The 12,244-nt window shown below is 41.6% G+C and overlaps 1 protein-coding gene across 2 annotated transcripts in view; it reads left to right on the top strand.

Moving 5' to 3' along the window:
* Positions 1–12,244, top strand: part of FANCC (FA complementation group C) — a 192,669-nt gene that overhangs the window by 136,978 nt on the left and 43,447 nt on the right. The gene's annotated exons all lie outside the window — the stretch shown is intronic.

Here is a 12,244-nt window from a genome sequence, read left to right as displayed (position 1 = left end):
CCCTTGAAAGCTTTCCTATTCTTTTTTTTTTTTTTTGCCTCCAGGGTTATTGCTGGGGCTCGGTGCCTGCACTACGAATCCACTGCTCCTGAAGGCTATTTTATCCCTTTTGTTGCCCTTGTTGCTTATTATTATTTGTTGTTATTATTATTGTTATTGCTGCCATCGCTGGTGGGTAGGACAGAGAGACATGGAGAGAGGAGGGGAAAACAGAGGGGAAGAGAAAGATATACACCTGCAGAGCACCTTCACCACTTGTGAAGCGACCCCCCTGCAGGTAGGGAGCCAGGTGCTCAAGTGGCTTTGCACTATGTGCACTTAACTCGCTGCACTACCGCCGGGCTCCCAGCTTTACTATTCTTTTTTTTTTTTCCTCCAAGAGGATTTTTTTTTTTTTTTTTCCTCCACGGTTATTGCTGGGATTGGTGCCTGCACCATGAATCCACGCTCCTGGAGGCCATTTTTCCACCTTTTTGTTGCCGTCTCATTGTGGTTATTATTGCCATTGTTGAGTTGCTTTGTTGTTGGATAGGACAGAGAGAAATGGAGAGAGGAGGGGAAGACAGAGAGAGAGAGGTGGAGAGAAAGATAGACACCTGCAGACCCGCTTCACCGCTCGTGAAGCGACTCCCCTGCAGGTGGGGAGCCGGGGGCTTGAACCGGGATCCTTACGCTGGTCCCTGCGCTTTGCGCCACGTGCGCTTAACCCACTGCGCCACCGCCCGACCCCCCTTTACTATTCTTTATCCCTCTGGGAGTATGGACCCAGGGTCATTATGGGGTGCAGGAGGTGGAAGGTCTGGCTTCTGTAATTGCTTCCCTGTTGAACATGGGGGTTAGCCGGTCGAACCATACTCCCAGCCTGCCTCTCTCTATCCCTAGTGGGGCAGAGCTCTGGAGAGTGGGGTTCCAGGGTACACTGGTGAGGTCCTCTGTCCAGAGAAGTCAGACTGGCATCACGGTAGCATCTGCAACTTGGTGGCCAAGAAAGCATTGAGATATATGGACCTTGAGAGCTTGTTTGGAGGTTCTAGCACAGCTACTCATATACCCTCCAAGGAAGACTGTCCGTCACTATTCTGGGAAGGACCAGCACACAGCTTTGGGAGGGACGCACATGGAGCGGTGAGGGAGGAAGGGGACACCCGCCTAGCCAGCCAGATCAACCCTGGCAATCAATGGGGTGACAGATGTTGCAGCCAGATCGCCCTCACATCCGAAAGCATTAAGATATAAAGCAGAACAAATTGTTTAATAGTCAGGAACCTAAAGGCAAGAAGATAGCAGATGAGTTTTGGGGTCTCCATTTTGGAAAAAGCTAGTAGGTGTATTTTAGGTCTATTCCAAGGCGCCCATAGTTTTACTAATTTTTTTAAAGAAAGTATTTCTTATTTCCAGATAAAAGTTAAGTTTAAAAAATGGAAACTTTATGAATAAAAGGACTCAGTTAACAATAGAAAATAATAAAAACTTGTACATCCAGAGAAAAAAATACTTTTTTTAAAAAAGTAAAACAAAATTATGGGGGGGAAATGGTTAAAACAGCTAAGAATTCCACAAGTTTTCTTTTGGTGTGAAGCAACAGCCCTTTAGCCCTCCTTCCATGCAATGTACTGCCCCTCTGTATATTCAGGGATTCTTAAACCTTGCAAGTTGAGGGCTTAGTGGGCCAAGTGTGCCCCATTGCCTGATGCAGTCTCAGGTAGCCCATGCTCACGGTAGGCCCATGCTGCTATGTCCTAACCAGCCAGCAAGTTTTTCCTTTCTGTGAAAGGCAGCTATGCAGAATTCATACTCGACTTTTGCAAAACCCAAAAAGACAGTTTAGAAACAGCCAGTCAGTGCCTTACTCCCTGAGTGTCTGTCCAACAGCAGTCTCAGTGGGCACCAGCATGTTTTTTCATGAGCATCTGTAACTTGAGGGATGTCATGCACAGGAGTTTTCTCCTTATTCAGCTGGCTAAAATGAATTGAGAGAGAGATGGTGAATTTGTGATCAGAATTTGAATTGGCTAGGATGGTAGACAGAGTGAGTTTTTGCCTCCACACTGCTGCTGAGCTGAAACTCAAGAGAATTCTGCTTTTGTAATGCTTTGGGCTTGGCTGCATTCATACACCTCTCATACACCTGTTGCTTCATTCAGTGGGAACTGCCCATTTTCTTTTTCCTTCCTTCCTTTCTTCCTTCCTTCCTCCCTTCCTTCCTTCCTTCCTTCTTCCGTTCTATCTTTCTTTTTTTCAAATCATTTTATTCAGAGGTTATTGCTTTACAGTACAGTTGTTGACACATGGGTATGTATAATTTCTCATCTCCCCATGATACGTGTCTTCAAAATACTGTCATCCCCAGCTTAGGTCTCTTTCCATCATCATGCACGGGGACCCCCAGGGCCCTTTCCACTCCCTCCTTCCCCCTCCTTCCCCACAGTCTTTTGCTTTGGTATAATACACTATACCCAGTTGAGTTTTCCTCTGTGTTTACCTTTCTGTCCTTGTCTCTTAAGTTCTACCTGTGAGTGAGATCATACGGTATTCACCCTTCTCTTTCTTTCACATATCTCACTTAACAGATTCCTTCAAGTCCCATGTGGGACATGGCAAAGGAGATGACGTAATCGTTTTAACACCAGAGTAGTAGTAATAGTCCATTGTGTATATACACTGCAGTTCTCCTAGCTGCTCATCTGTCATTAGGAACTGCCTGCTTTCTTTCTTGGCTTCCCTGATTCTAAGTGTGGGAATCATAATTGAGTGAAATGTGTTAACTTCTAGCTATATCTCATTATTCTGGTCATCATCAGCTTGCAAGTGTAACTAAGCTGTGTCTCTTGTTCTCCCTTCATGTTCTGAGGCCTCACATGCTAGCCATGGATGATACTGTTTTCACCTGTGATTTAGGCCATACAAATTGAACCCAACTAATGTGGAATTTCACAGCATTTGGTAGTTAAAAAAGAAATGAAAGAAGGGAAATAGATATGAAGACTGAGCGAGTCCAAAGAGATTTTGCTGTTGTTTGTTTTTAGGAAAATCACTATTTTATCATATTATGCAAAAGTTGCATATTTAGGTGAGAAATTGGAATGTTAAGAATATGACTTATTTTAGAAATAATTACAATGAAATGAAAAATAAGTGCTTTTAAAATTCCCTTACAACCCTTTCTAATCGTCACTTTTATCTTTATTTCTAACTTTAATGCATGTGCTTTAACTTAATTTTCTCTGGCCATTTTTCAGTAACTGAGCTGTTTCCTTATTTTCAAGATCCTAATTCAATTTTCTTTACATCTTTTCCCATAAACATGGTGGGGATTGAACCCAAGGCTGCATACGTATAAGGCATCTGCTCTAACACTTAACCATTTTCCCCGTATTCTATTAACTTTTTTTTTTTTACTTTTTAAAAAACATGTTTTTGTTTACTTATTTTTATGAGGGTTTTTTAATGGTTACAGTAAATACAGGTGTTGGTACATGTGTAAAATTTCTCTCTCAGTTTGCTGCAAAATACTCTCATCCCCAGCCTGGGTCTTCCTTCACCACCATCATTCACCAGGAACTGAAAGCCCCCCATCCTGCACCTGCCCACCCCCTCAAGTCCTCTACTTTGGTGAAATACGCCAAACCCAGTCCAAGTTCTACTTCGTGTTTCCTGTTTCTGTTGTTATTCCTCAACTTCTGTCCATTAGTGGTCCTGGTGGCTTGTCTCTGAACCTTCACTATGTCCATTTTGCCTCTGGCCCTTGGTCTCAGAAGAGTTGTTGGGTGGTGGGGAGTGGGATCTGACAGTCCCATTAAACATTGCATTGTATAACCTTCACTCTCCAGTTTGTAGTTTAATCTCCCCCAGCCAAACAGCTTCAAAGTCACTTGATTTACAAAAACATTTATCAGAATCATGTGTGTAGAGATTCAGAACTTCTACTGTGGGAAACGAGGATTCCAGCGGGTGTTAGATGTTTTAATTTATTGTGGCACTGGCAGGATGTGACCTCTCTGTGCCTTATGGTTCAAGGAGGCAATTACCATACAGAGCTGGACGTCCCTGACTGGTGCAAGCTATTATCCTCAGGCATTCAGGGCCTGTGGTGCCAGAAAAACCAAGCAGCAAGAATAAAACCTATGACGTGACTGGGTGATTAGGAGGGTAACTTGAAGAACTTGCTTCCTAATTGCATCATCTGACTCATTTATCACAGCACAGTATCTTGGTACAGTGACAGGAATATCAGAGAGATCTCCAGGATTCAGATAGCAAGGGGCTGCTGTGCTTTTCTCCAGAAGAAACTTGATGCCTATTACATTAGAGTTGGATTCTGAGAGTAATTAAAGTGTGATGGTCTACATAACTTGTATTTTATAGGGAGCACTGTTAATTATGTTTCCATCTCTTGGGACTATCTAGAATTAGCCCTGGAAATTCTATAGTTACCAAGATGTTGCAAAAATGAAAGGTAAAAGTGTAGTGCAGGTTGTACAGAGTGAAATAGTCTGCCCCAAATGTTTTTTAGCTTTGCAGGGGCTCAGAGGCCAGATACATTCCAGTATGACTACGAATAATAATATGCTAATCTAGTATCATCTGAATTTTAAATGTGTGTGTATAAATGTGTATGTGTTCAGTGCATATGTGTATACACACACACACACACACACACACACACACGTTCAACATCTAAAATAAAATAGTTTCAAAATTTATTCACTATTGAGACTTACCATTTCGTTTTCATAGGCTGGACTATCCAATCCCAAGTATATGGCCACCTGTCATGCAGTCTGACACTTTTCAAAAGCAAATTTTTCTTCTAGCGTTTGCCCTTCTTTCGTAGCCAGTCAACAGCATCAGGTTGAGCCTGATGTAAAGCAAATGATCTTGTGTTTCTCTTGACAGAATGAAGACAGGCAGATGATAATCCATTACTTCAGACCTACTTATCCTTAAAAATGAATGTCACCAAAAATAGTGAAAACTACTTGCAATTCTTTTTCATACTGTTTGTTTTTTTCAGATCTGGCCTCTTGTAAAATCAAAAAGATTTTACACTTTCTAGTCACGGTTCTGCTTTTGAATTCCTTGCTGTGTGCCTGGCCCACGATGTACCTTGATCCCCATGCCCTCCCATTTGATCCTTTTTTAAATTAATGATTTAATATTGACTTACAAAATTATGAGACAGTAGGGTTATAATTCCACACCCTTCCCACCAACAGAGTTCTCTGTCCCCACTCCCTCCACTGGAAACTGCAATTTTTCTCCCAAGGTCACAGATATGGGTTGACTACTATTTCTATAACTATCTATATTTATATATATTTGCCCATTTTTTTCCCATGGTCTTGCCTTCCTTTCCTTTTTGAGTCACACCTACACCTATTGCTACTTCCAAATGTCTTTCTTTTTTTTTCCTCTTCTCTCTCTGGGTCTTGGAGTCTTGATGGGATTGGAGTTCAGAGCCCTCTGGTCATCTTCCACTAACATTGCTGCCTCTCTGAGGGCCTGGACCAGCATTATTTTGGAGTTGCATAAGGTTGGAGTTCTGTCTTCTGTAATTGCTTCTCTGCTGGACATGGGCATTGGCAGGCTGATACATACCCCCCAGCCTGTTACTATCTTTTCCTAGTGGGGTAGGACTCTGAAGAGGTGAGGCTCCTGGACATATTGGTGAGATTGTCTGCCCAGGGAAGTCAGGATGAAATCATAGTAGCACCTACAACTTGGTAGCTGAAAGGTGGCAAGATACAAAGCAAGATAATACAAAGAAATTGAACAATAAACAAGGACCAGAAAGTAGGAATAGAGCAGATGAAATTAGGGTTCTTAGGGTGGAGAGAAACTGGGAAGTCTATTTTAAGTATCTCCCAAGGGGCCCATGACTAGAGTAACTTTGTTTAAGCTTGTTAGATGACATGTAGGTTGACTAGAAACATTTTCTGGGAAGATGTAGTCAGAGTTGAGAATCGGGCTAGAAAGCTGGATTAGGGCAGAGAGTAGCTCCCAAACTTGAAGACAGAATATGAATACAATTAACTTAATCTGAGCCAGGGCCAATATATATTCATATTTAGCACAGGAGCCTGTGTAACCTCTGAGTTCCTATCAGTCTGAACTCTCAGTCCATCACTCAACTGAGAACATTCTAGGCTGCACTCATTTCAGGACCAGTTATATTTCAGAACTGGCAATAACTTCTTTAAGTTCTTTATTCCATATATATATATGGAATACTCGGTTCCATTTCAAATGGCACACTCTAACAAAGTTACAGACCCTAAATATAGGCTAGGACCTAGCGGCCTGGGTACATTTATACATGTATCCATACGTTAGGGTTAACTATATACCTCAAGATAAAAGTGCTAAATAGTCCGCCCCCACTTCCCTATATATAAAAGCAGTTGCAGCATAATGTGGCGTGGTGGCAGATTTCTTCAGTTTCTGAATGTCTGAAATGATCTTTATTTCTTCCTCATATATGAAAGATAATTTAGCAGGATACAGAAGTTGTGGCTGGCAATTCTTATCTTTTAATACATTGAAGATGCCATTCCATCCCCCCCAACCTCTGTGCCTGTGTTGAGAAATCTGATGAAAGCCTGTTAGTTCTGCCTTTGTATGTAGCTTTCTTTCTTTCCTTGGCAGCCTGAAATATTTTTTCTTTGTTCCTGGTTTTGGATAGTTTTACATTAGTGTATCTTGGTGTGTCATTTTGGATTCAAAAACTTAGGTATGCATTTACCTTCTTTGATTCTATATTTTGAACATTGGTAAGGTATGAACAATTTTATGCCAAAATTTCTTTGAATATGTTCTCTGCTCCTCTCTGCATCTCCTCGTTGTTAGCATCCCAATAACTCAGGTGCTTGTCTTTCTGATGGAGTCTGCTATTCTGTGGTGCTTCATTTTCCTTCTCCAAGAGTTTTAAATTCAAAGAGTGTGGTGGTTGTTTCTTCTAGTGTTGGTATTCTATCCTCCACCTGATTAAGTCTACTTCTGAGGCCTCTTACCTCAACTTGAACTGTATTCAAAGTATCCTTTAGGCCCTGCAGTTCTGTTTGGATTTTTTTAAATATACTTTGTAACTCTTTGGTAAAATGACCACTGAGTTCTTGAATCTTAACTTTAGTTTCTTGAATTGATTACATAATTAGTCGTCTAGACTCTATCTTTGTCATTATTTCTAGATCTGTCTGTCCAGGGTTTCTGTCATTGCTATCTGTATATTTTTCAGTTTCTGCATCTAGTATTACCTTTGTTGTGCCAGCAGGAGGCGCTGTGGCTACGGTGTTCAGTTTCCCTGTTTATGTATTTCCATGGGAGGGGTGATTTTATCCTAAGTCACCCAGCCTCTGTGGGGCAATAGCATTGTAAACTCAAGAAGTCACAGTTATAAATCGGTGAGCTTTTAGGTGATTTTTTTTTTCCTTTTTAACAGTTCTTTGTTGCTTAAACTCAGACCCAGAAGTGGTACAGCTAAGCCACCAGCCTCCCAATTTTGATGCCAGCTGCCCTTAAGCACTGGTTTTTAGTCCTGGAAATCTCTCCTTTACCCCTTTTCTGTCCACAAGCCACACCTGTCTGCTCTCCTGTGGCTTGGTGTGTTTCTGAAGAAATCCTGGTCTTATTTTTTGAGTTTTCAGGTGATTTCCATTGCTTTTCCTAATTGGCTAGGGAGAACAAGAACAATTCTGCTGCTACTCCATAGTCACATCTCTGGAAGTCCCCCTTCCTCCAGAGTCCCTAACTTTGGTATAATACTCCAAACCCAGCCTATGTTCTGCTTTGTATTTCCCTTTCTGTTCTTACTTCTCAGCTTCTGTCTATGAGTAGCATCATCCCATATTCATTCTCCCTCTTTCTAGAAGAAAGAGGAAACTTTATGGAAGAAAGAACTTAACAGAATTCCTTCCAGTTCCATCCAAGGTAAAGGTGAATTCACTATTCTTAATAGCTGAGTGGTACTCGTGTGTGTGTGTGTGTGTGTGTGTGTGTGTGTGTGTGTGTGTGTGTGTGTGTCACAGCTTTCTCAGCCACTCATCTGTTGTTGGACACCTGGATTGCTTCCAGGTTTTGGCTATTAGAAACTGCTACTATGAACATAGATAAACACAGATGTTCTTGAATAGGTATGTTTGACTCCTTAGGCTATAACCCCAGGAGAGGACTTGCTGGGTCATAAGGAAGGGACATTTCTAGCCTTGTGAGAGTTCTCAAGACTGCTTCTCCACAGGGCTTGGACCAATTTGCATTCCCACCAGTACTGCAGGAGTTTACCTTTGCCTCCACAGCCTCTCCATCATTTGTTGTTGCTGTTGTTTCTGATGTCTGACATTTTCACAGGAGTGAAGTCATATCTCGTCTTTATTTGCATTTCTCTGACCATCAGTGACTTGGAACATTTTTTCATGTCTGTTGGCTTTTTGGACCTCTTCTTTAGTGAATATTCTGTTTATATCTTCTCCCTGTTTTGGGGTGGAGGCATTTGTTTATTTTGTGGTGGTTGTTGTTGTTGCTGTTTGGTAAGCTCTCTATATATTTTGGTTATTAGCCTATTGTCTGATATATGGCGTGTAAAGATCTTATCTCACTCTATATGGAGTCTCTTTGTTTGGATGATGGTTTATTTTGCTGTGCAGAAACTCAACTTGATGTAGTCCCATTGGTTTATTTTGTTATAGTCTTCCTTGCATTTGGATTTGTATCATTAAGATGCCTATGAAATTTAGATGGAAGAAAATTCTACTAATATTTTCCTCTAAGTATCTGATAGTTTCTGGTCTAGTACCCACATCCTTGATCCACTTGGGGTTTACTTGTGTGTGTGGTGAAATATAGAGGTTCAGTTTCATTCTTCTGCACATTTCAACCCAATTGTCCCAAAACTTCCTTGTGAAAAAATTAGATGTCCACAGGTATGAGGACTTACTTCCGGACTCTCAGTTCATTTCCATTGGGCAGTGTGTCTGTTTCTGTTCCAGCACCAGGTAGTTTTGATTACAATGGACCTATAGTATAGTTTGACATCTAGAGGTGTGATGCCTCTACATCTCATCCTTCTTTTGCTGATTCCTCCTGTTTCCTGCCCCTGTTTATAGTGTTGGACAGAGATAGAGAGAAGTCAAGAAGGAGAGGAGAGCTAGAGAGGAAGAAAGTGAGATCCCCTGTGGCACTGCATCAGCTCTAGTGAAGCTTTTCCCCTGCAGGTAAGGAGCAGAGGCTTCAACTTGAGTCCTTGAGCACTGTAGCATGTGCACTCTACCAGGTGCCCCACAACCTAACACCATACCTTTGCTTTCTCAAATTCACCCATGAAAGAAAGTGGAAGAAGGAAGATTGAATTAATTTTTCTTTTCATTTACTCATATTTGTTCTTATAAATATTTTATTTGTTTGATGTAAGTGAGAGAGAGAGAGAGAGACAGAGAGAGACACCAGAGTACTACTCAGGTCAGACACATAGCTGGGGAATGAACTTCAGGTAAACTTCAGGTAAACAAGGCCTGTGTTCAACCATTCTGTTCTTTGCAGGATCTCATGTGTGTGTGTGATTTCACTGCTACCAGGTCACTTTTTTTTTTCCATCTAGATAGATCGATAGATCAAGAGTTAAGCTAAAAGGAGTGACACCATACACCAGTGCTTCTCTCAATGCCATGTTACCTCTGTGTGGTACAGGGACTACATGGAGAGCAGGGCAGAAAAAAGAAAAAGAAAAGAGGTCAATTGAAGCTGAGCATTGGAGCATCTGGGTTAGCACCCATCTTATCATGCACAGTGAAGCAGCACTGCGGGTCTCTCTCTCTCTCTCCATCTCCATCTCTAACTCCCCCAACCCCTCATTTCTCTCTGTCTCTATCCACTAACTAACTAAGCATCTACTTATTCATTGGAGAGAGAGAAGGCATCAAAGCACAGTCTGGTACATGCAGTGTCAGAGACTGAGCTCAGGACTTCAGGTTCTTAAGTTTGGCACTTTTTCCACTGCTTCACTTCAGAGATTGCTTCCTGCTTTTGCACTGAGCTTTTTTTACTTATTTATTTATTTATTTATTTATTTGCGGGGGGGGGGGGGAACGACACTAGCAGCACTCTGCCATCAGTAGAGCTCCCACAGTACTATCCACAGTGTTCCCATGTGGTGCTCGGTGAGCTATCTCTTGGTACTACAACTGAATTTTAAAGTTTTAAGGCAAAAGTATATATTTATTTGCCTAATATTTAAAATTTTTTGATGAGAAAGCAAACCAGCATACCACTCTGCTTTGGCATCTGTGATGCTGGAGTGACCGTGAGGCCTCACACAGACAAGGAATGCGCTGTGTCTGCTGAGCCAACTCTGCCGCTGCTAATTTTAGCTTGTGGAGAGTAAAGTGAGTTGGTGATGATTAGCAAATTGGAATTGTTTGACCAAGCCTGTGGAGTCCGTGTTAAATACCAGTGTCGGGAAGTGGAAAGTAGGTCTTTTTCCAGCACTGGGGGTAGAGCTAGGGTGGGAACAGTTGGAAAGGGAGGAAAAGGCAGGGAGGGGAGCAGCATTTGCAATCACGGTCTTCTGTGCAGTTTATACCATGCAGAAGCAGAACAGGTTCTTATATCCCTTCTCATAAATGCTGAATGTAATTCTCCTAGGCAACTCCAGATTTTCAGTAAAAACCAGAACAAAACCACTGCCTTTTAGGCCTGCATTCTACCAGGTGAGTTATCTTCTTGTCCATCATTGGGACCCTTTTAAGCATTTTTCCTTGAGCCCTTTCATATGGTACATGTAATTTAACCAAAAGCGGAAGCAGATGATTTAGCAGTGATCTAGTAGGAATGTGTGAAGAGGGCTTTTTTTTTTTTTTTTTTTTTTTTGGCTCATGACTGAAAGTTGTCAGACCTCAGTTGCACTTTCCAGCCTTGACCTCAGGGGGGCACCAGCTCTCCCCACATTGTGAAGAAATGGCTTTGCAACCTCTCAGAGAGGAAGGAGAGACAAGAATAGGATGGTGGTTGAGGAATAGGTCATTGCTACTCAGACTGAATCAAGAAGCAGCAAGGGCAGAGCTGCTTTCTTAGCCTGCACAAGCTACCTGGACAGAGATTGCTGGGTAAGACTAGAAAAGAGATCCAGGGGCCCGGTGGGCAGGGAGGGACTCAGTTTCCAGAGCCAGTATCCCTGTCTAAGAACATACGGGTAAATTCAAATACAAAAGTACATTTGGTACTCATTAAAGACTTTTTTTTTAAGTCCAGAAGTGACAGATTTATCACTAATTAAACAACAATTACATTATGGAGTACTGAAAAAAAAAACTTGTAGTATAAATAACATCTGGTAAAGATGAAAAAGAAAGGATAATTTTTCCAAGCTCAAATTTGTTGAAAGAAACTTGAATGTTTTGAAACAAAATAGAATCTAAAAAGTAAAAGAGGAATTTGCAGGGTAGTATTTTGAACATGAAAAAGAAGAAAATGGCATAATTAAAAATACATATTTCTAAAGGTACCTTATTTTACATGCTAGAGGTGAAGGTTTTATGTAAGTAGATTTTTAAAACTGTCTGTGAGCTCCATAAAAGTTACTATTGGGGCCAGGTGGTGGCACACCTAGTGGAGCACACATGTTGCAATGGTGCAAAGACCCAGGTTCAAGTCCCTGGTCCCCACTCACAGGAGGAAAGCTTCATGAGTGATGGAGCAGTGTTTCAGGTATCTCACTATCTCTCTCTATCTGTCTCCCTTGCCCCTCTTTCTGTCTCTTTTTTTAAAATTCTTTTTTAAACTGTGTTGGACCCGAGAAAGAATCTCTACCTTTCTTAAATTTTTTTATGTTCTACTTGTTTATTATTGGATAGAGACAGAGGGAAATTGAGAGGGAAGGGGGAGACAGAGAGGGAGAGAGACAGAGAGACACCTGCAGCCCTGCTTCATCACTTGTGAAGCTTTCCCCCTGTAGGTGGCAACCAGGGGCTTGAACCTGGATCCTTGCGCACTGTCAGGTGTGTGCTTAATCAGGTGCGCCCCCTCCTGGCCTCTCTTTCTTTCTTATTTCTTTCTGTCTCTAACCAAATAACAAATTTTAAGAAAGTGTTACTATTGACATGAATCTTCTAATAGGTACAGTCACTCTTTAACTTACATAAATATACCAACACTGGGACCCCTGCCTGCTAAGGGAGCAGTTGTTGCAGAGTGAGCTACATAGGGGTTTCCAGTTGATAGAGAAACTGGAGATAAAACTTCCCATCAAATTTTCTTA

This window comes from Erinaceus europaeus, chromosome 10 (assembly GCF_950295315.1).
Source record: "Erinaceus europaeus chromosome 10, mEriEur2.1, whole genome shotgun sequence".
In the NCBI taxonomy this organism is placed as follows: domain Eukaryota; kingdom Metazoa; phylum Chordata; class Mammalia; order Eulipotyphla; family Erinaceidae; genus Erinaceus; species Erinaceus europaeus.
Note: the sequence above shows the minus strand (reverse complement) of the source record. Positions and strands in the feature narration are given on the sequence as shown.